This window comes from Manis pentadactyla, chromosome 2 (assembly GCF_030020395.1).
Source record: "Manis pentadactyla isolate mManPen7 chromosome 2, mManPen7.hap1, whole genome shotgun sequence".
Lineage (NCBI taxonomy): Eukaryota > Metazoa > Chordata > Mammalia > Pholidota > Manidae > Manis > Manis pentadactyla.
Window position 1 is genome coordinate 185,522,212 of NC_080020.1, and position 27,520 is coordinate 185,549,731.

Genomic DNA, 27,520 nt, shown 5'->3' on the forward strand with positions numbered 1-27,520 from the left:
TCTGCTTAACATGACCTTTGGCATAAGAATTAACCCGAGAATGCCAACTTTGTCAGGTCTACAAGCATGTGAGCATGGGTGGACAGGGTGAGATAGAGGGTGACATTAGACATGTATTACAGTGGGCATGATGCCAAAGCAGACAATTGAAAATGAAAATGTTTGCCAAATTAGTTTATTTGACATCTTTAGACAGATAAATTGTGTTGCTTAAAAGACTTTTACCTTTGAAAAATTGAAATTGATAATCATGGATTTGTGTGTAGTAAATGTTGTGTACCTATAAATATAAAGAAAGGGCTTATAATCACATGTGAACACACTGAGGGGAATTATAAACACTTCCCTATGAACAGACTTTTATATTTATTTAATTTTTATTGATTTATGAAATGGTAAGAAGTAATAAAGCAGTAACATCAAGTGAGTTTTGAAAAGAAAAAAAAAGAAAAAAATTCTCTAGCAAACTCACCGTTTTGGTATCATAACTTCCTTCATATTTGAGTTTTCCCTTTTTGCTGTTGGCTGATGTATTTCTACCTAGTTGGAATCGTAACTACACAGACTTTTAATTTATCCAATAACATTTGCAAACTGGAAGCAGCTTTGGTAGATCCATGGATGGATGAGCAAGAAGGGATGTTTGAGAGCATCTGGCCTGGTCTCCTTGTTCTGTAGGTGAAGTGCCACAAGCTCAGAGAGGTGACGAGATTAGTCTGAAGGACAGATTGGGAGAAGCTGAGCTGGGGCTTTTCCCAGCGCAGGGCTGCTTCTGACCATTCCACGATTTCTCTCTCAGTCCTGAGACTTGCCTCTAACATCACATCTCTTTTCAACTTGGCTTTTAAATATAGGTATGTACTTGCAAACATATTTATATGTATGTACATGCAAACATACATATAAAAATATTTATAGATGTGAATGTCTAATGTATCAAAAAAATTATGAAAGCTCCAATTTTATAAACAATTACAAAGATTGAAAAGATTTGAAAGAATCGTCATGGGACTATGACTTTGACATTTTTTCACATTAACATTTTTCTTGCCAAGTCTCTTAAAAAACTTTTCTCTAAGATTTTACACAACATACTGTTAAGTTATTTATGATGGAATACCACAGCCTAGAAATGTTACTGGCACTAGGATGTTAGCCCATAAGAGAATGAAAAAGAGAATAAAGCTGTAGGGTGAGCTCATTATAATGGACAATTGTTTTCTCACAAACAAAGCTGAAATTTATATAAACCTTATTAAATGTGAAAACCACAAGTTTGTTGATTTACTTATCTATTTGGCTCTATGAGGTAATAAAGATTGATTCCCCGTTGGGGTTGAGGTTCTACTTTTTTTTTTTTTTATTCCTGGTCTTTAACATTAGCCTGTAGCAAAAACCTGTAGAAATGGTAGTCACCATCTTGGAATGTTTTAAATGTAGATCAAAGCTTTCCCTCTTTTCAGATGTATTAGCCATGCATTTAGAAATGAACACAGAGAATTAAGGAGAATGAAACCACCTAACTATATTTGCTTGAGAGGTTGATAATTTTGGGGAGGGGAATTTTTTTCCTAGACTATAATCCAGTTTTGGTAGTTAAAAATATCTGTCAAAGGCAAATGTCTTTCCAATTTCAAATCAGCTCCTTGAAAGAACATTGCTTTTATTTTCTCTAATAGAAGATGCTCTTTCTGATTTCCTAGTTTAGGAAGAATAATGTGTCTCTAGCACATTGGCACACCCTGTCACTAAAAGAATGAGTGCTTAGTATTTCTTAAATGAATGAATTTTCTTTGTTCATTTTGTTTACTTTCTGGCCTCTTCCCTCTGTCGATACTCTCTAGAAGCAAGTTTCTTTGCCTCTGTCAGGTGGACTAGGTTATGCCACAGTCACAGACTGGACCAGACACCTCAGCCACTTTACACTCATGCTACACAACACATTATGGTCTATGGGGAGGCTCTGCTCATCTAGGCACTTGGGTTCAAGCTGATGGAGGCTCCATTTCAACATGTTCTCCTACATCACTGTTCTAAGGAGGAAATGGTGTGCCCAGTTGTGCTGTTTAAATCTTCTGCTGGGAAGAGACACATCACCTTCTGTGTTGTGTAAGGCAAGACATGGGGCCATACCTGGGTCAAATCCGACCCTGTTGCCTGGGAGGAGGATCAGAATAGTTGGGAACAGCCTTGGTAACTTACATGATTATATGGTAATAATGGTGATTCAGGTAGACTTTTTTTCCTGAAGAGTTTAAAGTGATTTAAGTGTTTGTAATTAATCCACATTTAAGAGACAGGCAGGTTGCTTGTGTCACTGCTCATAGAGGAAGTAAAAGGACATAAGCAGGGAGAATTAGTGATTACACAAAGTCATGGAATATGTTAGCAGAAATTCTGACACCCAGACCTCTTTATATGCCCAGCCTTTGTATCTACCTTCTTGACTTTCCTTAGGTTTTTCAAGAATAACTCTTATTTCTTTAAGCATCTTGAATACAGGTTTCCACGTGGTGATGTGAGTTTACAATTTAAATAGACCTTGGAATGATTGGCCTTTTGTTCTGGAGCTACTTTGGGAGGCTGGGTTGTGTAGACTAGAAATAAGAAAATAAAATTGAGATTAAAGTCAGGCAGGTCTGGGCTTTAATTCCAGTTTTGTTTTTCTCCTGTGTGAACTTGGGGAAGTATTTGTCTGAAATGCAGTTTCTTTGATTAATGAGGACAATATTTTCCACCAAAATTTGTTCCCATTTTGATTTTCCATAAATATAAGTGAAAGAGCAAAAGACTATGAAATGCCCAGCACAGTGCTTGGCCCCCAGGAGTGGTCCTGTGAGTGGCAGCTGCTGTGATTATCATTACCCAATTCTTCAGTTTTTTCATTTCCCACATTTTGAGCATCAGTACAGGCCCAGGAATATGTGGGCACTGTTCCCAAGTGAGGCTGATACTGTTTTAAGATGAACAACTTAGTTTCTGCTTGTTGTAAGCTACTCAGTTTATTTTGCTAAAATATCATTAAGTTCTATCAAGTTCCATCATTTGTTTTGGGACCTGTTTTGTTTTTTTCTTCCCTATTCTTGGAACTGCTTTTAGGGCAACCTAGTAGTCACGGTATGGGCAAGTAGGCACTGAGAAATGACTCAAGTCAAACAGCAGCTTCCAGAAACTGCCTTGTCTTAGTCCCAAAAGACCTTTGGATATCCAGGGCCAGGGGTCCTGTATATCTGTTATTTGTGGGGAAACTCTTGCCACAGTGATAGCAGAGGGGAGTCACAGCCCTGAGCTGGCTGCCTTGTTGAAAAGCATAACTCTGCCCTAGGCAGGAGATGGTCTGGTCTCGCTTTTGCCTTTTAATGGGATGCCAGCCTTCGCCAACTTTGTCTGTTGTGGTTCGTGTGGGCGGCATCACATGTTTCAACAGTATTGCTGGGTGTCTTGTAGGTCTGATTTCACTCTTGAATTTCTCATTGCTCCACTTTCAAGGTGAATTACAGATTGAGGCTGTTTGGACCTAAGTCAGGAGGGTTTGGGAAAAAGAAAACAAAACATCATTTTGATTCTACAGTTGCTTGGTAAGTAGCTGCTGACCAGGAACCTGTCACTTGTCTTAACTATTATAAGCCAAAAAAGAAAATTCAAACAGGTTTATGAGCATAGATATCATCTCAGTTTTTTAAGGCCCACAAATAAAATCTAATCTTTAAAAGTGTCGACCTGTTTATAGACAGTGTTGGGTCAAAATTTGAAATGTGCCAAGTTTTGCAATTCAAATTCCAAACTAGTTCTAACCCCATTACTTAGATTTAACACCCTCCCACCCCCCATGTTTCCCTCCCTCACTCCCTGCACTAGCTGGCTTCTTTCCCTCTCTTGGAGATGCTGAGGTGGGTTTAGCATCCATTCAAAACCAGGGAGGCTGATGCTTTTCTTTGAGTAGCTTGAATAAATGAAAACAAAATGTGATCTTTGCTCCGTACCCCCTCCCCACTCCTTTTCCCCCCACCCTCCTGCTCTTTTTTTTTTGTGGTAATATACTGGGGAGAGAAAAAGCTTTCCAAACACAGAACTTTATGGCCAGAGACAATCTGGATGCTGGAATAAACAGTCTGCTCCCTCGTTTACCATTCCATCGTGGGCTTAAATCCTGAGAAGCTTGCGGCTGCCCGCAATAGTTCTTGCTTGGCAGTGGGGAAATCTGCCAATGTCCCATCAGGCTTGTTTCTTAAGCAAAGTTGTATAAGTTAACAGGTTTATTGTTGGGGGTAATCTGGGGTTGTTCTTACAGGAGGAAGGGACGAGGCCCCCAGAAGTGTTTGCCAGCAACAGCCCTTGGCTTTACTCATTCCTTCTCCTCATTAATTTGTGTGAGCTCAGCTCGGATAACAAATGGTGGGGCAGGGGGATCCTATTCAGCCAGGCCTGGCCCCGGTATGGCCTGTGAGCTAATTGCTCTAATTGAGTGGGAGGGACTGCCTTGCTCTCCACTCCATCCCTTCCCGGACCCTGTTTGGAGAGGAATGAATGGAGGCCCACTTCAGCTCCTGCTGGCAGCCCCTGCGGCAGGCTCAGCCATGGGATCCGCTGCTGGGATCCACATCACTGACAGCCCTCTTACAGCTGCTGCTCTGGTCCTTCATTGTGTGAAGAGGTATTCCAACAGTGCTTATTCCAGTCTCTGCTCCCTTGCTTTCCTTTTGGGTTGAGAAACATTTTGCTATAATTTCTATCTGGGTAATAGCATTAGAAATGTGTTACCATTCTGCTCTGGATGGACGGATCATTTACAGCTAGCACAATATATTATCAACGTGCTGCTCTTCAGGACCTGCTATACAATAGACGTGTAATGAAGCATCGGCAACATGGATTTCATTTCCAATCCCCGAAAGGGGAAAATGATTTTGGGGTGGAAAACCTACCTCAGGTGTGGGGCAAAGGGTTGGGGGTTGGGAGACAGAGGATGGTCTGTCTCTTTAAGACAGACTAGGAGGAAAACCAAAAGTCATCAACTCCGAAAGTAACAAATGAGGGCCCAGAGCTGTGGAGCTAATGTGCAAACTTGTTTCTGTCCTCTATGGCGCCATCATTTATTCAGGAGGTAGAAGCAGAAGATGGGGACTTGCATTTGCTTGATACTCAATTATACATTAGTGTACATCACTTGGCAATCTGTTCATATCAATTTAATTGGATTTTAATATTGCCTCTGATCTTGTTGTCCAATTAACAGTACTGGCTGGCAATAAAGCAGAACCACACACTATGTAACACCTTTGATCCCTGCCATATGGAGCTCTTCCATTGATTACCACATTTTCAAAAAATTTCACTCTCTCAATATGGGCTGTGATAAATGGGAGAAAAAGCACATCCCTGATGTGATAAAAATTTCACTTCAACTCGCAACTTCATTTATTTTGTTGACATTCGGCTCTGATTAAGAACAATAAAAAAATCATGCCCTGAATATCATATGCAAATACAACCCTGGGCATGAATCTAATCATGCCATGGGAGCATTACCATGACTAGCCTGGCATAGGCTCAATTTTTTTTTAAAGTGACAGCATACACTTCTGGGCTTGCTGTGCAAAGTAGCCGCCACTGCTATGTCATTTAATAAACATCTGATGTTTCAGTTCCCACCAAGGCATGGAGAAAGCATTTGAATTTCTGCCATTCATTATGAGGCCTCTGTGCTCAGGTGAAGCCTTGCATTGACCCTCCCTGTCCCTATTCCCCTACTCCCCGCTCAGGAAGAGCCAGGCAGCTGGGGACTGGCATAGGGATGAGGTCCCTCAGTGACCCCTCAGGACTCCACCTCTACTTGGGTCACCCCTCAGGATGGGTAGAGGGATGGAGCTTTGGTTTGGAAGGGGCTGCAGTGCCAAGGATAGGACCTGCCTGCTCTAGGAAGCTTGTGAATGTGTGTGTGCGCCAGCTTCCTGTTTGCCTCTTGGAGTTATGCAAGCAATTACGGTTTAGTGCCCTGGAGACACTCCCAAATGACAGGATTAACCCCCAAGGGAAATGGGCTTCTGTTGAGAAGGATTACATCAACATTCTAAAAAGCCCTTCCACAGCTCTGAGGAATCGCTGATCCTTTTCATGCCTGGACAAGAAGGTTGCCAGTGGCCAGAGCTGGCAAACGCCAGAGAGGCCCCTGTCTCATCTGTGGGCTCTGCTCTCACACCCTTTCCTGTTCCACTCGCTCTGGGACAGACTCCACAGGTCATCTCTGTTGCTTGAGCTGCTGGCTGCTGCCCAGCCGGTACTGGGGAGTTTCGACTCTCAGCTTTAGAGCAGGGCTGGCTACCCCAGCACTCTCATGGGGACCCGGGAGAGAAAGAGGGTGGATGAGGTGGCCATGCCCAATGGCAGTGGTGGCCAGGCCTTACCCAGAATCCCAGCAACTTTGGAAAGTGGGAGGGGGGCTAAGGCTGTCGGTTACACATGTCATAAATTATTTCTTGACCATTAGCAGTGTTTCTGCCTCATAACTGTTCTTCAGGCATATTAAATCAGTGAGAAGGAAGAGCATGCTAGGACATCTGGGGCTGCCAGATAATTCAGTTAATTTCTATTCCCTTGAACCTGGAGGTGTTAATTTGGAAGCACAACAGAAGAGTCTGAAGAATGCTAATACGTCATTTGAATGATTAATGCAATCAGGGGGATTGGGGGGACCTCTGTTTACTCTTTAATTTTGACATGGCACAGCAAGGAGGAGAGTGGCTAATTTTCTAAAGTTAAGGGCAAGTTGGTTTCATTTCAGTCACGTGACCTTGGCTGGGGTTTGGGGAGCTGGGGTGACCCAGAAGGGCTGTATCAGGCAACCGGGGCCAGTTTTGTTCATATAATGGCTATAGCCAGGAAAACAGATGAAATTGTTTGTGATCTGATGAGCCCTGTCCTCTTGGGTGAGGAAGCTCCCAGTAGCTGCTGGGAACAGCAAACAGAAGGAGAAAAAGGAAAGAAAGGAAAAGAGGGATCCTTGGAAAAACATAGCTGAAAATAGGTGCTAGCCTTATAATGTGCATGTATTTTTATCTGACATTTCCAAATTGAGTGGCATTCTTTAAAAGAAGGAAAATTTTTTCAAATTTATTTAAAGGGAACCTTATTAGGGAAAGCTTAGGTCTGAGCAACTATTAAAAATATATTTTGAGGAGAGATGCAAAGAAAGACATTTAATTCTAAGCAGACTAGGCATTTTAAAGAAGACTTGTATCTATTTATTGCGCTGCCTCTGATTAGAGGCAGTTTATGATTGTGATAACAGGAAATTTCAAAGGGCACTTTCCCCCAACCAGTCACACAGTATAGTATCTCCTTTTTTAAAACAAAGGAGGTATTGTGAGAGTGAAAGGGATTTGGCCCTAAGCACTAAACAAATTCTAGAGTGCAGAGAAAACCCTGTAATTATGTTAATAGTAAATTAATGTTTTGTAATTTACCCATATCACCTCAGAATAGGTGTTGTTCAAACGTACCTACTGGAAATATTCGGCAGACACCCTGGAGAAGGGAAGAAGTCAAAATGTTTAGTTCCCTTTAAAACCTAGTGTTTAATCTACAAATGGAGCTTCCCAGTGCCAGAAATACCTGCTTCTCTGAGGCGCCACCCAGACACTGCTTAGAAAAGCTGGGATTCTTAAGTTGGGACGAAGGGCAACCTTCCTGTCTCCTGTGGTTTGGAGTTTCCTTGTCTGTGGGATGAACAGTAGTAGATGGACAGAGATGGAAAGGAACTCAAAAGCCCTTTCCATCTTGGAATTCTTTGACACTGACTAGCTCAGACTTTCTTGGTTCATAATACAGCGAGTGTTACCTTCTATGACCACTGCCTTTGGCTTCTGGTTTTAGATAATCCATGGGATCTTAGTTCAAATAGGGCCCTGAGTTGAATAGACCTTGTGAAAATTAATTAAGGGAAACCTTACTGACATGGTGTCGGGAGGCCTGTAAGAAAACCTCTCATGCCTGCCACTCTGAGTAAATCTCAGATTCCATTGGAAGAGACCGATGCCACACTGTTCTAGCTACTTTACCATCCATCAGGAAGAAGGCGTCCATGTTCTGCCTTTCTGCTGCAGCCCAGCTAATGAGAAACTGACACAAATCAGCCAATGAGAAGCCACAATATGTAGGACTTCCAGTTTACTCCAATGGATGTTTTGCTTAGAACAGGCCTCCCAACTTGGCCCCTTTCTGCGGACATGCATATGATTCTGCTGTAGTTTGCATGTCCCAGATTGCAATTCTCTGCTATTCCCAAATAAACCTGTTTTTGTTAGTAAGATAACTTACTGTTTTAATTTTAAGATTAACAATTTTGATTTTCATGGAAAGTTTTCTCAGTACATAAAAAGTTCTTTGCCCAAGTCCAACACGTAGGAAGTATATATATGCCAGGAAGTGTGCTGGGGCCTTGCTGGATGTAAGATTTCTCTCTGTTCTTAAACAGCCCTGAGAGGTGGGAGTTATTACTCTTATTTTGCTGATAAGGAAATTGATGCTCAGTAACTTGCTTAAGGGCCCAGCTGAGGCACGGCATGATTTCTGACCAGGCTGGACTAGCTGCTGTTGTGAAGTGGACCATTTCTCTTGATACCCCAGGGCATCCTCTGTTGCACGTTTTCCTTCCTCAGTGATGTTTCCTCTTTCCTCTTCCCTTCAGGCATCCAGTTTTATTTTATTTTTTTAATGCTCTGTATTTTCCTCAAAACCTACATTCAAGGAAAGATATTTGTCATGTATTCTTGGGTATGAATTTAACAAATCAGAAACTGTGCTAAATATTAAAAAAAAAATTTTTTTTGTGATGAATTCTCTAGTGATTTCAGTATTTAAAATTTTATATCTAATAGTGGATTAAAATAAACTACCTACCTTTTAAAGCATCTGTGGCAATAATGAGTAGGAACAGCTGGGCATATTTGCCTTAATCTTTCTCGTAAAATAGGTGTTGGTATTAGTTAGTATTAGCTAGAGTGTATTGAGAGATATCTTTCCTGGCTTCAAGTGGCTTCTGTTATAAACCAGCTAGAATCACTCATGAAACCAGCATTTCTGATAAGCCTTATTATGGATAATGGAAATTATTTTAAATAAAGCACCAGACGAGGTGAATGGAAATAGTTTAAAGCATCAGATGAGGAGTGAGGAAGCCTGGATTTCAATCCCATATCATTAAAATGTGTGTTTTGGGGAATACAGAACTGGAAAATGAAGAGTTTGGGTCATAGCAACGATCTCCCCCTACCTCCTCATCCATAATTAGTGACATCATTAATTAATCTTGGAGTTCTATCTGATCAAGCCCAGATGCTGTTGGGAATCTGTCTCTACTGATCCTCTGAGCAACATTATTTATCATTTGCAGTTGGCACTCAAGATGTAAACTATTGCTACCCAAGGACTAGATGGTGTCCAACATTTCTTCCATTTAAAAATTCTGTGAGTTATTCCATCTAGGAATGTATCTAGGACCGTGGTTCCTAAACCTGTCTGTGATAAGCACTTGGGGCTTTGTAAATACACCTCTTCAGTCAGATTCTCTAGGAGCTAAGTTTGAAAATCTGTATTTTTATAATGCTCTTCCTCTGACTGTGATGTAGTCAATCTGTGGGCTGGCATTTGGGCACTGCCACTGTAGATTATATGATTCAGTTTTGTTTTAATAATGTGAATTTACAAGTTGAAACCATTGCCATTTCTAGCAGAGCCTGAAGTTGACTTTAATTAGTTGAATTTTGTGATGAATTCCTGCCTTTAATTTTTGCTATTTCATCATCAGGCCTCTAGAGAGCTGTGGAGGACCACCCACATTCAAGCTTGCCGACCCCTGTTCTGACTGGGTTCAGATATTGGATGCAAAAGCTTATCGGTTGTGTAGCCTTGAACAAGTCATTTAACATAGGCAAGGAATTTAGTCATTTTCTCTAAAACCAACGTTGGAAGAATACCTACCTTGCACATTGTTGCTGAGATTCTAAGAGTCTGTTATTTCTGTTTGATGTTATGTATAATTATTGAACACCTACCACAGACAATTGGCATTAAGTCAAGTGGAGAGCAAGATGAATAAGTAGAATCATGGTTTCTCAAAGTCATCTAAACCAGTGTTTTACTTTTCTTACCACAATCCCCATGACACACTTAGGCATACATAGAAACACAGACAACTGAAACAAAACTTTTCACAAAACAGTATTTATCCTTGAAATTTTCCATTCTATTCCATTAACAAATACTGACCATGACTCTTACATTAATTTCAGATAGTGGATCATTAGCTGCACTGGACTACTGTCTTCCCCAGTTCCTTTACTGACCCTTCCACATGGCCATCCAATACCTTTGTGTATACTTCCAGTGACGGGAAACTTCTTGAAGCCAGGAAAGATATTTCTCAATTCACTCTAGCTAATACTAATTGAGCGTTGACTATCAACAAAGCAATTAACTATCTTTATACTGTGTGTTTTGTCTAAAGGCCTCTAAACTGATTATATGCTAATTGGGTTTCCATAGTACCCTTCTATTGGTCCTTGGCTCTCCAGGACCTACTCCTTTCTATCCCAGACTATGATGTCTTCTTTCCTATCAAAATGAGGATTTTGATGACTTATGACTCATAGTTGATAAGCTGATTATAGCCAAAAGGTTCCTGATTGACAATGATAGGTATTGCTTTAAATTTTAAGAGTAATTTTTGAAGGCTAAACCAGGAATCCTTTTCATTAGACAAAGGTAGTAAAGAGAGAATTTTGGTCAGGACAGAATTTTGGAACCATTTAAACAGTTTCTACTGCTGGGAACTAGGACCAAGAACTTTAAATATATTGTTGCATGTCGGGGCCTGATTGTACTGGTGGGATATCCTGTTAGGGTTCCTGTGAACATACCAAAGTGTAAGGAATGCTTCTGTGAGGCATTTATTTTCCTCTAGAGTTCAGGTAAAAGGACAGTTCACATATGCATTGTACAGGGAGAGGCATCAAGAATAAACTCTTGGACAAGTACTGTATTAGTAACAACCATGTAATTAGTAACAACCACATAGAGGCAAAGACATTGCTCTTAAGAGGGAAGCATCATATCTGAGACTCAGATTTGTGTCAGGTTAACATCAGGGTTGGATTTCTTAATATTGATTAAATTGATCGTTAATTGAATTAGTTAGTTGCCAATTTAGCAATGATCCAAAGGAATTTGTGATTCAAAAAAAAAAAATCAAACTCAGGTTTGCTGATTTGATTTGGAAGACATATGGATATCCTTGTTAAACCATTGGGAGGTTTATGATGCCCCTTTCCTGGGGGTAGGGTGCAATGGTCAGCAGGATTAACTCTTTAAATCTGCAGTGATTTTGCATTAACAGAATAAATGAGGAAGAGGAAAAACACATATCCACAAATGTATTCATACAGAGTGCAAAAGGGGAATGGCAGAGAGAAAGTTACAAACATAAGAGACATGATGGAATGTAGGGATCAGCTAGGCTGTACACCAACAGATGTGTGCCACTATGCAATGTAGTTAAGAAGGAAGCTGGTAATAATAAAAAGTTCTGGTTTAAGGATCAGCAGGTTGTGTGACCTTAGGCAACTTAATTGACCTTTTTGAGCCAGTTTCCTCATTTAGAAAATAAGAGACAAGATTTCTCCTTAAGGCCTTTCTGCAGCTTGAAAATGCTATTATTCTAGGGATTTATACAAGTTACACATCAGTGAAACATTAAAATGACTTCTAAGCAATGTCTTCAAAATTCATAAATTTACCCATTTGACAAATACTGAATAAGGGTCTACTAGCATTTTAGCTCCTCAACAGAGTGACTAAAGTTTCTCATCTGTACCCATTACACTTTTCTGAGCTCAATCAAAATTCAGGCCACAGAAGGCTGGGGACAGTTTCTGTCATAGGATGAAGGCAGGGTGATTTTAGGATTTAATGCCAAGCCTACTTTGGGCTACAGACATTACACTTCCTTTTTCCTCAGAGGAACAGTCACGAGAAAGGCTCTTCCTGCTGCCTTCCACTGGGCAGCTTTGAGGGAGAGAGAGGGAGGGAGAGAGAGGTGGGTCAACCTTCTCAGGGGCCAACCAGCCACGTATATCAAAAGCAAATGATGACATCAGTAAAGCCTATCTTACCAATATAGTGAAATGAGATGCTTACGTTGTATGCAACTCATCCTTTGAGGTCAGTAGGTCAGAGAGAAAGGGAAGAAGAACCTGGGGTGTGTGGTGGGAACAATTATAAGACATGAAATAATATGGATCTATATTGGAGAAAATGTTGAAAAAATTAATGAGAAAATGTAGCATGAAATACTTAACCCAAAAGAGAAAGAAGAGAGATCTTGTAAGGCCAGCTGCGCTCACAGTCCTTCTCACTGATTGTACCTGCATATTTTAGGATACTACTTGCAGCCTGTTGCCTTAGTATTTATTTTATCCATTGTCTAATTTTATACCCTAGCCATTACTATAAGGACTGGCCTACTTTTTTTAGAACTAATGAATTGTAGGATGAAATATATTAAAAATACTTTATCACAAGTTATGCAATATAAAATTAATAAATGTGTAAGTAAAAGAGTTGTCTGAATTATTACCTAAGTGACAAGCAAACATAAGAATGAGTTTGAATTTCTTAAAAATTGGATGCTTTGTCTATTACAGTAAAAGTTACAGAGTAAATCTAGATCATGTCATTTATTTGTTACTTAAATTTTTAATCAATATGCTCTAAGTGAAGAATTACATATATAGAAAAGTACACAAAATAAGTATAAAGCTTAATTTTTAAAGTAGACTTCATTTTTTTAGAATAGTAAATTGAGAAAATAGTAGAGTTCTCATGTATCCCTCTTGTTTCCTTATTAACATCTTAGTATGGTACATTTGTTAGAATTGTTGAACCAATATTGGTACATTGTTATTAACCAAAGTCTATACTGTATTCATATTTTCTTATTTTTAACATACATCCTTTTTTCTGTAAAGTTGCTCCCCACACTTTTCCATACTGTGCTCTTTGGAAGGAAGTCACTATGTGAAACCTGCACTTAAGGGATGGGCAACTATGTTCTACCCTCTTGAAGGGCTAGTATATAAAAATTATTTAGAATTCTTTTGCATAGAATATTTATACATGATCTCCAGTTTATTTGTTTATATCAGTATGTACTCATTTATTTCATACTTCGGTTTATAATCCAATACTGTTTTATTTGTTGCTCAAATTATTCCAGCTTTGGCCATTGGGAGCTTATTCAGTCAGCTCCAATTTGACATAACCTCAGCATTTTAAGGTGTTTTTCCCCTTTCTTTAGAACTTCTTTATTTTTAACACTACAAGGTGCTCCAGGCTTATCTTGTATATTTCCTGCTCCATTCACACACTTGAGCTTTTCTTCAAGTATCTCTCTTTCCGTTTATTGGATGGAGAATGATATTGGAAACCTGAGATCTGGGTATTAGGTGTGCTCATTGCTATTATGGTGGTGTTGATTCTAGGTGCTCTCAGCTGGCAGAGCAAGGGAATATATGTGTGTATACTAATCTGTAATGTATGCATATATCTATAAGTATCTCTAGATGTAACCATCTATATCTGTTTTAAGCTAAATATAAGTTCATATTGAAATCTGCAACTCTAACCATTACCATATGGATTTTGCTAGCCACCTTCTTTTGCTTATCTGTAAACTGCCACTCCGACAGTGAGAAATCTGGCTCCTGTCATTCTCCATCCATTTACTTAATTGTTCAATACTAGTATACATGTATAATAGTATCAGAATTAACATTAACTTGTATCCCTGTGGGACACAACATTATGAAGTTGAGTACAGTGTTTATATACAGTTCCTCTTTGCCTTTAGTATTTAAAACTTCACTCATTGCCAAAGTAACTTGGGTCAGCACCTTTTCCTTCCAACCTTCTTCAGTGATACTGTTTCTTGCATTTGTACTACAGTTAGATTCTTTTGTTATAGCCTGTATTCCATCCTTGTGTTTGCCCAGACCTCCTAAATAACTTTTAAAATTATACATACATTAAGTTTCACACTTTGTGCTATAAAGTTTGCACATGCATGATGTCATGTATCCACTATTACAGTGTTAATATGGAAAGAGTCACAGCCCTAAAAAGTGCCCTGTGCTTCACCTATTTAGTGCTCTCTCTTCCTCTGAACTCCTGGTAACAACTAATCATTTTACTATCTCTTTAGAATTGCCTTTTCCAGAATGTTGTATAATTAGAACTACACAGAATATAGCCTTTTCAGACTGGCTTCTTATACTTAGCAATGCACCCAAGGCTCATTCATGTCTTTTTGCAGCTTGATGTTTCTTTCTTTTTATTGCTGAATAATATCCATTTTAAGGGTATACATAATTTATTCATTCACCTATTGAGGATATCTTGGTTGCTTCCAGTTTGGGGGGATTATGAATAAACTTTTAAACATTTGGGTAGATAGGTTTTGGTGTGGGCTTATGTTTTCAAATCAATTTGGAAAATATCTAGGAGCATGATGGCTGGATTGTATTGGGAAGACTCTAGCTTGCAAGAAATTGCCAAATGTCTTCCAAAGTGACTGTACCATTTTGCATTCCCATCAGCAATGAATGAGGGTTCCTTTTGCTCTATATCCTTGCTGGCATTGATATTATCTGTTTAAAAAATTTTTAGTTGTTCAAATGGGTGTGTAGGGGTATCTTGTTTTAATACGTAATTCCCTAATGACATATGATGTTGAGCATCTTTTCATTTGCTTTGCCATCTGTATATCTTCTTTGATGAGTGTTCAGATCTTTGTCCATTTTTAAATTGAATTTTTTTTCTTACTACTTTTTTTTCCCCTCATTTTAAGAGGTTTTTGTACATTTTGGATACCAGTCCTTTATCAGGTAAGTGTTTTGCAAATATTTTCTCCCTGTTTGAGGCTTGTGCAGGAATTCTCTTAATGATGTCTTTTACAAAGCAGAAATTTTAATGAAGTCTTAACTTTTCATTCATGAACTGTGCTTTTGATTTTCTATGTAAAAGGTCATTGCCAAACCTAAGATCACCTAGGTTTTCTCCTATGTTTTCTTTTAAAAGTTTTACAGTTTTGAGTTTTATGTTTAGGTCTGAGATCCATTTTGAATTAATTTTTGTGCAAGATGAGTTAGCTGTGTCTGGATTCAAGTTTTTGGATATGGGCATCCAACTATTCCAGTGCCATTTCTTGAAAAGACTTATTTCTCCACCGAATTACTTTTGCTCCTTTCTCAAAGGTCAGTCAACTAGATTTGTTTGGGTCAATTTCTGGACTCTCTATTGTGTTCTGTTTTTCTGTGTATCCGTTCTTTTGCCAGAACCACACTGTCTTCATAACTGTAGCTTTATAGTGAATTCTCTACTTTGTGGTTATTCTTCAGTGTTGTGTTGGTTCTTCCAGGTCTTTTGCCTTTCCATATACACTTCAGGTTCAGTTTGTCAATATTTATGAAACAGCTTGCCGCAGTTTTGATTTGGAATGTGCTGAATCTATAGATCAAGTTGGGAAGAATCAACATCCCAATCCATGAACACAGAACATCTGTCCATTAGATCTTTGCATTTTTATCAGAGTTTTGTAGTTTTCTGCATATTAAACTTGTATGTATTTTGTTAGATTTGTGCCTAAGTATTTCATATTTGTTGCTATTGTAAATGTTTAAATTTCATATCACAATTATTTATTGCTGGTATATAGAAAAACAAACAATTGATTTTAAAAAACTTACCTTGTATTGCTTGTATGGCAATCTTGCTATAATCATTTAGTGGTAAGAGTTTTTTGTTTTTGTTCTTGATGTTTCTTTGGATTTTTCTACACTGACAATCCTGTCCTCTGTGAACAAAGATAGTTTAATTTCTTCCTTCCAAATCTGTATACCTTTTATTTCCTTCCCTTGTCTTCTTGCACTAGCCAGGACTTTCAGTGTGATGTTGAATAGGGTGGCGAGAGTGGACATCTTTGCTTGTTTGTCATCTTACTGGGAAAGCCTCTAGTTTCTTACCATTGAGTGTGGTGTTAGCTGGAGGTTTTTTTTGTAGATGATCTTTGTCAAATTGAGGAATTTCCCCTCTATGCTAGTTTGTGAAGAGCTTTTATCATGAATGGGTATTGAATTTTGTCAAATGCTTTTTCTGCATCTATTGATAAGATTGCATGAGTTTTCTTCTTTAGCCTGTTAATGGGAAAGTTACATTAATTGATTCTCAAATGTTAAACCAATTTTGCATACCTGGAATAAATTCTACTTGATTGTGGGGAATAGTTTTATACGTTGTTGAATTTGGTTTGCTACTGTTTTGTTGAGGATTTTTACATCTAGGTTCATCAGAGATATGGATCTATAGTTTCCTTCCTTGCAATATCTTTATCTGGTGTTAGGGTAAATGCTGGCTTCATAGAATGAGTTAGGAACTCTTCTCTCTGCTTCTGTTTTATGAAAAGACTGTGGAGAATTGGTATAATTTCTTATTCAAATGTATAAATCCCTGATAATTTTCCTTATTCTGAGTTTTGCTTTGTTTGAAATTAATAGTTACTCCATCTTTTTTTCATTAGTGTTATCATGGTATATGTTTCTTTGTCTCTTTACTTTTCACCTACCTGAGTTTTATTAAAAGTGGGTTTTGTTTAAGACAACCTAAAATTTTATGTTTTCTTAAGCTGCTTGCAATCTCTGCTTTTTAATGATGTATTTATACCAATATTCACAGTAAAGTAAATATTGATAGAACTGGATTGACTTCTGTTGATTACATTTGTTTATTGTTTACTTTTCCCCTCTTTTTCTGCCTTTACTGATTTTGATTGCACATTTCTTGATTCATTTGATTTCCTCTTAGCAGTATATCAATTATACTTCTGTAAAACTATGTTTTCCTGGAATTATTTTCCTATTGTAGTTTGCAATACACATTACAACTAAGTTTACCTCACGTAACTCATACCCCTCCATGTGAGGTACAGGAACTGAGTGTTCCCACTGGTTTAGCCAATAACAGAGTATTCCCAATTTTTCCCTCCCATCCCTTATGAAATTGCTGTCATTTGTTTTACTTAATCCATGTGCTACAATCACCCAATACCTTGTTACTATTATTAGTTCAAACAAATGGTTATATTTTAGAACAATTAAGAATAAAAAAAAAAAGCATTTCCTTTATTCCTTCTATTCTGTTCTTTCTTTATGTAGATCTGACTTTCTGACCTATGTAATTTTTCTTCTTTCTGAAGAATTTATCTTAATATTTCTTACAGGGTAGGTCTGTCAATTGATACTCTCAGGTTTTGTTTGTTTGAGAGTTATTTTTCTTTCACTTTTGAAGGAAAATTTTCTTGGATGTATAATTCAGGTTGGTGTTTTTCTTTCTAAATATTTCACTCCATGGTCTTCTTGCTTACATAGCTTCTGAAGAGAAGTCAGATTGATTTTAATTCTTATTCCTCTGTAGATAAGGCCTTTTTTTTTTTTAAAAGATTTTTTCCCTATCGTGTTTGGATTTCTTCAGTTGGAATATGACATATCCTAGCATAGAGTTTTTCTTTTGGAGTTTATCCTGTTTGGTGTTTTCTGAGATTTCTGGATCTTTAATGGTCATTAATTTTGTTAATTTCTTAACTGTTATTACTTTAGATATTTCTTCAGTTCCATTTTCTCTTCTCCCTCTGAAATTCCAATTATGCTTATGTTACACTTTTAAAATTGTCTCAGTTTTTGGGTGTTCTGTTTTATCATTCTTTCTTCTCTTTGTATTTCAGTCTGTGAAGCTTCTATTGACATATCTTTAAACTCACAGATTCTTTCCTCAGCCATGTCATGATGAGCTCATCAAAGGTGTTCTTCATTTCTATTCCATATTTTTTATTTTAGCATTTATTTTTCATTCTCAGAGTTTCCATCTCTTTGTTCACCTTATCCATCTGTTCTTTATGTTATTTTTTTTTCCATTGGAGCCCTTAAAATATTAACTGTAGTTATTTAAAATTCTCTGACAATTCCATAATCTGTGTCATAGCAGAGTCTGGTTCTTTTTGTTCCTTTATTTCTTCAGACCATTTTTTTTACCTTGCCCTTTTTTTTTTTTAAGAGTATATCTCGTAATTTTTTTGTTGAGAGCTGGACATGATATATCAAGTAATAAGAACTTGGGTAAAAGGTGTTTAGGTGTTAGGGTGAGATTTTAAGTTAAATTAGCTTGGAGTTGGGCTGTGTTTAATGGGGGCTGTAGCTCTGGGTGCCAGGAGTTTCACATCCCACTAATGTCCTTGTGTTTGTCTCCTTTATTTTCTTTGGGCTTCTCTAAGATTTCCTCACCTTAGAGTCTGTACCTTGCAGCTTTTGAACAGTAGTCCACTGAAATTATACTGGAGTCCTATCGATATGGTGGCAAGATGTGGAGGGAAGGTGTTCTATAATTTTATAATAAAATCTTAGTCTTTTAGTGGGCCTGTGTCCCTGGGCTCTGACCTCCACTAGTGTTTTTTAGTTTCTTCTCCCCTTAGGTGAGTCAGGAAGGCTAGTGGGTGCTAGTGTTGGGTAATTGACCTTCCTGTCCCTTCATGGGATGAAGCTCTGTGTATGTGGGATAGGACAAGGGAATAGGACTTTGGTATGGAGAATGCTTTTGATGTGTTCCCAGTGGTTCCTTTTCCCTCCTTCCCCTGGGTATAGGGTCTTCCTTGGCTTTTCACTGTAAGGACCTGCTGGGATTCCCAGAGGTAAAATTTGCAAAATCATGGGGGTCTCACTAAGACTGTGGCTCACAGGACTTTTTCACTGTCCTGTTAGATAGCATTCAGCCTCCAGCAGTTTTTCAAAATTACCATTTAAGTGTTTCTTTCAGTTTGTGGCTTCAGTGTTTTCTGTTCCAGGTGAGCAGATCTTGGTTGTGATTCTCTGGGTTCATCTCTGAAGGGTTTTGTTAGAATTTCAGATGTGCACATAATACAAAATAAAGTAAATTTTGGTCACAGATTTCAGTAAAAATTTTAATGGTTGTAAGCATATTTTGTTTTGATCTGTCCAGGTGAAAATATAGTAAACAAAAATTGAATTCCCTTTTCATGAACTCATTGAGAAAATTCTAAATACTCATAAGACTAACAAATTTCTAGCCAGCATTCATCAAAAAATGTACATGACACCATTTGAGTAGCCGGCCACTCAGACAACTGTGTTATTACTAATGGTGGTATGCTTAATGAAAAATTGTGTCCCCTAGAAGGTAATCAACTGATCATGTCCATTGTGTATTATGAAAACTTAATACAGTAGGAGAATTGCCTGTGCACTGTAAAATGTAATAGCTATTTATAATACTCTGTCAAATGAGGTAGGGCAGCTTAAATAAATAATAAAATAAATTAGAATGTTAAGTGGTGTTGAATCATACATTCTTAAAGTCATAAGGATTGGCACATTAATTCATCTAAAAGTTGTAACTATCTATTGGTATATTGGCCAGAAAAAGGCAATACCTTTTCTAAACCTGCTTCATGTGATCTTAGTAAGAAAAGCTCTTATTCTGTTACTGTCCCTCATGAATTCCCATCATATGCGTAGAACTGGAAGGAAGCCCATGGAATATAAAGGGACACATTAGCATGTAAATGCTGGCACCTGCCCATCTGCAGATGAAAGGTCACAAAGAAGATATTTGCAACGAGGAACAGCAAGTTGTGACCACTCTCCAGTTCTGTACCCATCAGACAGAGGTTGACACCTGTGACAGGTACATTCTGATTTCCACATGCCTTGTGCAAAATCAGATGTGCTCACAACAGCATGGCAGCCAAATGTCAAGTGCTTCACCTCTCAGCATGAAGACGCTCGGAAACCCTGGCTGGAAAAGGCACTTAGATTCACCTTCTGAAGTGAACACTGTGCAGGAGAGCCAAACCAGGAGAGGGTTCTGTTAAGCCTTGTCTGACAACAGGTGTGAGGAGGTGTGCTTACTGACATTCCTCGTCCCTGGTGCTCCACACTCCAGCATCTGCCTGACTGGGCCCTGCACAGTGGAGAGGTTGATGCTGAGGCCACAGAGGAACAGGGAGTGTATCTCTTTGTCCCCCTGCTGTTTCAGGTGGGGTTTAGTGGAGGGAGGAGGGTATGTAATTCAGAGCAGGAAATGAAGGTTGTGTGCATTTTGACCTGGGCCTACAAACTCAGCCTGGAAATCTTCTGACAAACTAGATTGTTCCTTGGGATTTAGGAGCTCTTACAAAGAGAGCATGTTGGGAAAAAAGTTTAATTTCTAGAACCCTTTAATTCAGAAGCTGGGTCTTGGTGGACACTGTTAATTTAGGTGGAAACTTAAGACAGACCCTTGAGAAGTGTCTTTTCCTAGGACCAGAACTACTCCTGAAGGGAAGGAAGATGGAGCTGTGACATCAGCTCTGTGGAATAACTTTGGGCCTTTAGGGGAATACTCTCAAAATCACCTTGGGCATGAAACTTTGGGGCTGACATCTTAGTTTATGGAAGTCTGATGTGTTTCTCCCAGGACAGGGTTGCATGGATCCATGACATTCTCTCTTGACCTTTCTTATGACCAAGAGATATGAGATATCCCTTGAAGAAGGTGTGGTCTGAGGCCTCTGAAACCAAGAAGCCGAGCACTGTCTTAGGAGAGAGCCAAGCAGCATGCTTAGGATTCAGCTTTGTCCTAGCTCCCGGCCCAGCTGCTTTTATCAAAGTGTTCTCTAAGGTAGAGCTGACTATGAATGAGCTCTGTGCATATGTCTTTAGCCCATTATTGAAAGGACGTGGGCGGTAGTGTTGTTATTTCGTCTGGTGTTCTTGTTTTTTAATTTTTTGGACGTAATGAATCTAAGTTATTTTTTCCTTCTCACTTCATTCCTTCCCTCCCTTTCTTCTTTCCTTCCTACCTTTTTTTATAGATCTATGCTAGAAAGCTCAGAACCTCAGATCTGTGGCCTACCAGACATAGAAGCATTTCTTGGCTTCATGTTTGAGTCCTTGTATTATCTGTGGAATCTTACAGAGCCTTGATAGCCAACTTCTGTCCTTTCTGGAGGAAGACTGATAGGAACACCCAAATTGGTGAATGAGCTTCCTCACTATGACTTAGAGCCTAAGACATAGGCTTTTAGTAATTGGCTTTGGGAACTAAGCTAGAGCAGAATATAAACTTTGATGGACTCAAAATAAAAGGCCAAAGGACCTGATTTATGATGTACGAGGATAGGCCTGGCAAGAATCTGACCCACTGACTTGGAAACACCAGTTTTTCTGTTAAGTGGTTGAAAGAACATGGACTTTGATGTCAGAATGATTTCTGCTGGATTTCTGGGACTATCACTTATTATGCAAACTTCAGCAGGCCCCTGGCCCTCACTGAGGCCTCAGTGACCTCATCAGTAAAATGGGAATCATAACGTGTATATGGTTGTTATGACTATTAAATGGAAAGGTCTGTGCTGCACCTGACATACTGGCTCCTGTCCTTTTACCCAAGGTTGGGATAAATGTGTTTGGAACTGTCTTGCTTTTTCAAATCTCTGGGAAGATGTGGATGTTCATGGCTTCCTTTGAAACAATCCTGGCACCCCAGGGACTCGTCCGGAAATTCAGCTCATGTTCAAGCCTGTTTAAGGGGCTTTTGCTTTCATCTTCAGGGGCCAAATGCCACTGGCTGCTTTTAATGAAACCAAATCCTTCCTAGTCTGTGTGATTTGGGGATTTGCTTCCCCAGCCTGGGCAGCAGTCAGATACATTCTGTTTTCTTTATTTTCCAAGTGACCCCAGAGCACTTTGTGATTCTAACGCTGACCTACTGGGAGAAACAAAATACACTCTTCCATTCCATCTTCTCTTTCCTTGAATGTATTTTGGGAATGCTCTGACTTTCTATACCTGCCCTCCAGCTGGCTGGCTCTGGCACGATAATAACTAGCATAAGGACCTCTCTTGGTCATATATTCTCACAAGGCTCTGCAGCGTGGCCTTGACAAACTGCTATCTTCTTTGCCATTTGGTGGCTCAGGAGTCACACATGGAAAAAAATAAGGGCACAGAACAAAGCAATAAACAAACATATTAAGTCTTTTAGCCCCCAGGGGATATGTACTCCATTCCCATTCCTCATAGTGAATTATAATTTCTTCTTTTCAAAAACTGGGTGTCCAGATAACATAATAAGTCCTGAATTTGGTGCTTTCCTGTGGAATAATTCTGGGGAGAAGGTGGTTTATAATGAGAAAACCATTTTGTATATTGGCCTAAATTTGTTGTTTCTTTTTTCTTCAGGCCTCTGCAGCAGTCAGGTCTCCCCTTGCCCTCGTGGGAGAGGCTGGCAGTCTGTGATCACCCTCGTGCTTTTGGGCCATGGTCTACCATCTGTGGTGTTTCCTTCTATATGAGGCCACTGTCTGGTCAAGTAGTGATTGTGAGCAAATTCCGTAGCCCACAGTCCAGACTGAGTTTGAACGTGTCTCCTCCTCTTTCTAGCTGGGTAACTGGGCAAATTACTCAACTGCTCTGTGGCGCAGTTTTTTTGTTTGTAAATGGGGATAGCAAAAGGATCTGCTTTCAAGGATTGTTCTGAGGATTGAGTGAAATAATGCAGGTGCAGATTTAGCACATTAATGGCATATTTCAAGCACTCAATATATTAACTGCTACCAACACCATGGCCACATTGGTTTGGCCATGAACATTCAGTGGATGGACTGTTTTCCACAGGGAGGATAGGCATTAGAATTGACTCATCCAAGAGCTTCAAAATTAAAATCTTGGAAAACATTCTCAGCCATTCACACTTCCTAAAAGGTATGTAAATTCTTCCAGCAGAAGGTAGACAGATGAAGGACAGGAGCCTGTTTAATCAGTCAGTTTGGTCTCCCGGGCTTCCCTATAGCCACTCCTCTTGGCCAGAAAGCTCCTTCCAACCTATTCTACATACCAGTGCTATGGTAGTCTTCCAGAATGCTGCCTGAACCTTGTTATTTGTCTTTTCTTCAGTCTTCCATTATTCCACAAGGTCCTCCACACGTCTTTACCTTCCTTTTGATTTCCATTTTCCACTGCTGCCCTGCAGCCAGACTGGTCTGCCTTGTTCACCCCTACTTCCACGCTTTGCTCTTAACGTTCCCCTCATTTGGAGGGTCTGGCCTGGGGACCTAAGGCACACACATTCTTTATGTTCTGCCTCCTCTATGACTCCTTTCTTGACCACTCCAGCTCATTGTTCTTTTCCTTCTGAACCACCATAGTCACTAGTCATCATGAATTTGGTGCTATCTGGGAGTAATCTAAATTCATGAGCCCAAATCACAGACGCGCCCTCTGCAGTGTATAACCATCCCATTACACTTCCCTCTCTCCTCCCCCTCCTTTTTTTACTGGCAACTTGGCCCTCAGAGAAGATAGAAGAAAGCATATGCATACCTGCAATGCTCTACCTACGGCAGCCGTAACAATCATACTTCCAAAAGAGAAAAGTATTTGGAATTGGGACAGTCTCAAAGAATCCAGACCGAATAGTCACCAGCTCAGGCCAGTCCCATGGAAGGCTCATCTCTGGGCCTGAGCTATGGCACCAGCGTTGCCTCTGCACCCTTGCCCTCCTTGGGTGACCACTGGCTCATTCCTGCTGACAGGAAGCGTGTGAAGCAGCAGCCACCTCTGTTCGCCAGCATCCTTCCCAGGATTTGAACCACTGACCTTACCGTCGTGAATGAGTCAGATTGCAGACAAGTGTTCTTACTTGCAGACCGTCCGTGTATAATTAACTATGAGTTACAGTAATGATGATGATGATATGAAGTGCTCAAGGGCCTTTGGAATTTGAGGCCTATAAAAATGTAACATTATTATTATTGTCATTACTATAATCAGGTACAGATACCTGGATAAAAAGGCCACTTCTCACTAGTGTAATAGCACATGACCATAGAAAAGTACCTGAAAATCTGTATTTTTTTCCCCCTGACCATCAAGTCATTATCATAATAATTCAGTGCCTTAAGAATTCTGTCCCAGATCTGTGTGGAAGTGCACACTGCCTTTTCATGGTGCATGTTCTCACTGGCTCCTGTGAAAATGGGCCTTTGGCACTTTGTTTTGGAGACAAGGCTTTGGAAACATCTGTTTTGGGGAAAGGAAGTCATCTATAAAATATAATCGGCCTATAATAGCCTACCTACCTACAGTGAGCAAGTTTCAGAAGAAGTGGAGTTCAGGCCATGCGTGCTCTACCTGGAGAGCGTGTTCTGTGAATAAGGAGAATTTTATTAGCCGAAAATGCAGTAAAATTCTAAGCCAATTTGCAGGGCGTGTGTAACAGGTGGGGCAGATGTTCTAAGTGGTCATGAATTACTAGGAATCTGTCTCCATGGGGGCAAAGAGAAGACCTAAACTGGGACTTTTTTCTTTCCTTCCCTTCATCCCATATATATATATTTTTCATTCTGCTATTTTAATTGATTTTCAGACAGCTCAGAATTTAGAAGTAAAATCTTCCAAAAAGGATCATTAAATCTGCTCCTTCCCACAGTGGGAAAACTAAGGTAAATGGGCTGCCTAACTCAAAATGGAACAAAACTGTCCTTTCCTCCCTCTCCTCTCTTACTCAGCTCTAGCTGACTTCGCTCACAATCCAAAAGAGGAACAGAATAGGCAGATCACAGAGGAATCTTTGGGAGCTTTCAAAACAGATTTTTGAGAAATTGCGGTAATTCTGAATTAATTAATGTCTCACTGGTGATTTCAGTACCTGGGGGCTTGTGAAGAGGGTGAAACTAGAACCAGAGCAGTTCAACTGTAAGAGGCTCTGGGAGCGGCACAGAGAGTCTGGCTGGAGACAGGCCACTCACTCACATCCCACGCGGAGGGCGCAGAGGTGGTGCGGACTCTGGGTCCAGCACACGGATGAGGGCATGTAGGCACCTACTCATTGCCCGGTCTTACTGAAAGCTCCTTTCATTTCTGTGATCTTCAGTATTCTTGCCTATTAAGTAGGCTTAACATGAACATTATGTCTGTACACTTAAATCAGCAAGAAACACACTTGCAACCTGTCCTCAAAATAGTCCCCCATGTCAAACCTGAAAATCTGAAAAGCAGCCAAGTAGATTAAACTGGTTGACAGACAGTTTCAACTAGTCACTTAAAGTCATAGAGAACCTAAGAAACTAATGTTTGAAGTTACATCCCCCTCTCCCCACCTGCCACTGACTACCAATTGTTGGTATGTGGACATATAAGCCTTAGTTTGGAATACCTTTGAGTACATTGTTGCCCTAAGTCTAAACTCCTTTGCTTCTGGTTCTTGAGGCTCCCCATTGACTGGCCCACCCTCCCTGCCTAGCTTAATTTCTCACCACCCTCTGATATTAGGAGAGCCTTCTTCCATTTGTTAGGAAATCAAAGCATACAAGAGCCTTGATTTATTTAAGTCAGGCCAATTTTTTCTCTTTGGGTTATCAATATCAAAATGAAATTGGAAAAAAAAAACTAGCATATTGAAAGAAATATAGTTATGGGAAGGAATTTACACTGAGAATACACTGTATATGTAATCGAACCTGAATCATGGCACTTAGTCATTTTAAACCCAACAAATATATAATTGATTGCACCTTTAACTTGCACCAGGTTGGTGTTTTCTCCCCATGGCCTCCTCATTCCCATCTCTGTGCTCTTGTTCATGTTTACTTTTCCTAAGATGAACACAATGCCCCTAACATTGTACTCATTCAGTCATTTATTCATGTCTTGAATACCAGGCAGTATGTGTCAGGTGTTTTGGCCAGGGGCATAGGGTGTGGGGGCTGGTATAAAAGACCTTGGCAGGATCACTCCCTTCTTGACCTGTGTGGCTTTTTCTATCTTGAAGGGGCAGGATGGGAGGTGGACACTCATTCAACACCAAAACAAGCTGGCAAATGCTATGGGGATGTATGTTGTATATCACTGTTTTTGATTCTCGCTGCAGCTCGGTGCGTAGCCCCTTCTTGACATGCCTGAGGCTCTGTGTCTCCCGTGTGCTGACCGAATCTGGTCAGCTAATAGGGCATCCTCATCTTTTCCTCTTCTCCCAGTGGTTCAGTCATGGCCCCCGTGTGGGCAATGGCCTCTGGGCGCTGCTGGGTGCCCTAGCCCTGACTCCTTTGGCCACAAATGCTGCTTTACCTGGAGCCTCCCTGACACACACTGGTAGAGAAACCCAAGGCAGTTGTGTCCAACGTCTTACAGAGGTTTAGGAGGGACTAGAGCTTTTAGGTTTTGATCACTGCCGACTCTCTCCCTGGAAAGTAGATGCAAGACCATCAGGGGCTGGGGTTGAGACCTTTCACCCTGCTAGTGATATCTGCCCCTATGATGAGGGCTGTTTTGCCTGACTCTGTTTTCCCTTAGGAGAAATTCTAATCCAGGAAGCTCCTGCCCTACCTGTTGCCCAGATTTCCCCAAACAAACGTGATTCCCAGCAGCAGGCTCAGCCCGGAGCACCTTGCTACTTGGGCCATGTCCGAAGTATTATGGTAAAAGAAGAAGGAGGTTTCCTGTGAGAGGGGAGGGTAACATCAGTATGGAGGGAATGGGGTCACTGGATGGTGCATGGGCACAGCCAGCTCAGGCAGAAGGAGCAGCATGCTCAAAGGCCCAGCAGCTGGAAGGAGCACGAGATGCAGGCCAGGGCCCAGGCTGTGTTTTAGGAAAAGGGAGGATGTGACTCTGGGAGGTCGCATTGCAGCCAGACTGTAAAGGGTCTTATAGCACATTATAAGGCGTTTGCACTTTTTAAGTGTGGGCTCCATGGCAAAGCAATCAATTATATGTTTGTTGGGTTTCAAATGACTGACCTAGTGCCATGATTCAGGTTTGATTACATATACAGTGTGTTCTTGGTGTAAATTCCTTCCCTTAACTATGTTTCTTTCAATGTGCTAGTTTTATTTTTTCCAATTTTATTTTGATATTGATAACCCAAAGAGAAAAAATTGGCCTGACTTAAATAAATCAAGGCTCTTGTATGCTTTGATTTCCTAACAAATAGAAGAAGGCTCTCCTAATTCCTGAATTTTAAAAGTATGTAGAGAAAAAAAAATGGTCAAAACCAAAATATTTAGCCTTGGATGGCAATCTGTGTACTGTGAGTAGTTTCTGAGTTCTTCCAGGTGGCAGGCGGAGGATCCTTCAGTCTTCATCTTGAGTGGGGCCTGTGCATTTGACTTATCTTCATATCTCAGATCAGACAAAGGGAGGTAGACTCCTCAGTCATGTGCTGTAACTCAAGTAATGAACATCTGTTGACCACTTTCTCTGTTTATGACTGAGGTAGGGGGCATGTCGCTTCCACATGGACCAACACAATGGGCTGTACCTAGCTGGTCCTCAGAAAGGACTCACTGAAGCAGGGAAGGTAGACAGTTACAAAGAAGTAGCCTTGAATACTGGAAAGTCCAAGGTTTTAGAGTCATCCTGGGCTG

The 27,520-nt window shown here is 40.0% G+C and overlaps 1 long non-coding RNA gene across 2 annotated transcripts in view; it reads left to right on the plus strand.

Moving 5' to 3' along the window:
- The first annotated feature begins 3,471 nt into the window (after positions 1-3,471).
- The window catches only part of LOC130682587 (uncharacterized), a 231,267-nt gene continuing 207,218 nt past the window's right edge, over positions 3,472-27,520 (plus strand). The window contains exon 1 of one of the 2 annotated variants that reach the window (XR_008995836.1): positions 3,472-3,578. This is a non-coding gene — a long non-coding RNA (uncharacterized LOC130682587). The remainder of the gene's footprint in view (positions 3,579-27,520) is intronic. The other variant, XR_008995837.1, reaches the window with a different exon arrangement.